Here is an 823-nt window from a genome sequence, read left to right on the forward strand (position 1 = left end):
CTTTTTCTTTATTATTTTTTTACTTTGTTCTTTTTCAAAAATGTGTTGGCTAATATTGGTTCTTTCCATGTGCCTATAAATTTTAGAATCAACTTATGAAGTTTCATAAGTGAAACAAAATAAGTTTTTTATGGGGGGGATTAGAATTGCATTGAACCTACAGATAATCATTTGAGTCTTCCAATCTATGAAAATATAATAGCCTTCCTTTTATTTAGTTCCTTAATTTATCTTAATAAAGTTTATATAGTTTCCTGTGTAATGATCTTGCACATTTTTGTTTTTTAGGCGAGGCAACCCTTGGTTGACCTCACAGATTGCAAAGACCTCATCAGCTTATAATCCCTTATTTTTTTATTTTTTTATGCCTACAGCCCCTGGTCATCTTAGGCGGTCTCCCATCCAAGTACTAACCAGGCCCAACCCTGCTTAACTTCCAAGATCAGACAGGATGGGGCTTGTTCAGGGTAGCATGGCCATAGACAAGATCTTGCACATTTTTAGTGTGAATTTATTCCTAAGTATTTGAAACTTTAAAATTTTTAAATTCTGATTGTTTGTTGTTGGTACGTAGAAATCCAATTGATTTGTATATTGGCCCTTTATTCAGCAATCTTCTTAAACCCACTTTTTAATTCTAGTCATTTATCTGTAGATTCTTTTGGATTTTCTGTGTCTAGAATTACATCATATATGAGTGACAGTCTATTCCTCTTCTTCACCCTGCAGTACCTCCTTCTTTCTCTTAAAAATTTAAAAATGATTAAGTCTTTGATTTATCTGGAAATTATTTTTGGTAAAGTATAAGGTATTGCTCCAAGCT

At 32.6% G+C, this 823-nt stretch overlaps 1 pseudogene; it reads right to left on the reverse strand.

The window, feature by feature from the left end:
- Positions 1 to 365: 365 nt before the first annotated feature.
- On the reverse strand, positions 366 to 484 carry LOC111747345 (annotated as a pseudogene).
- Between the last annotated feature and the right edge of the window lie 339 nt (positions 485 to 823).

This window comes from Pteropus vampyrus, unplaced genomic scaffold (assembly GCF_000151845.1).
Source record: "Pteropus vampyrus isolate Shadow unplaced genomic scaffold, Pvam_2.0 Scaffold218, whole genome shotgun sequence".
NCBI classification, from domain to species: domain Eukaryota; kingdom Metazoa; phylum Chordata; class Mammalia; order Chiroptera; family Pteropodidae; genus Pteropus; species Pteropus vampyrus.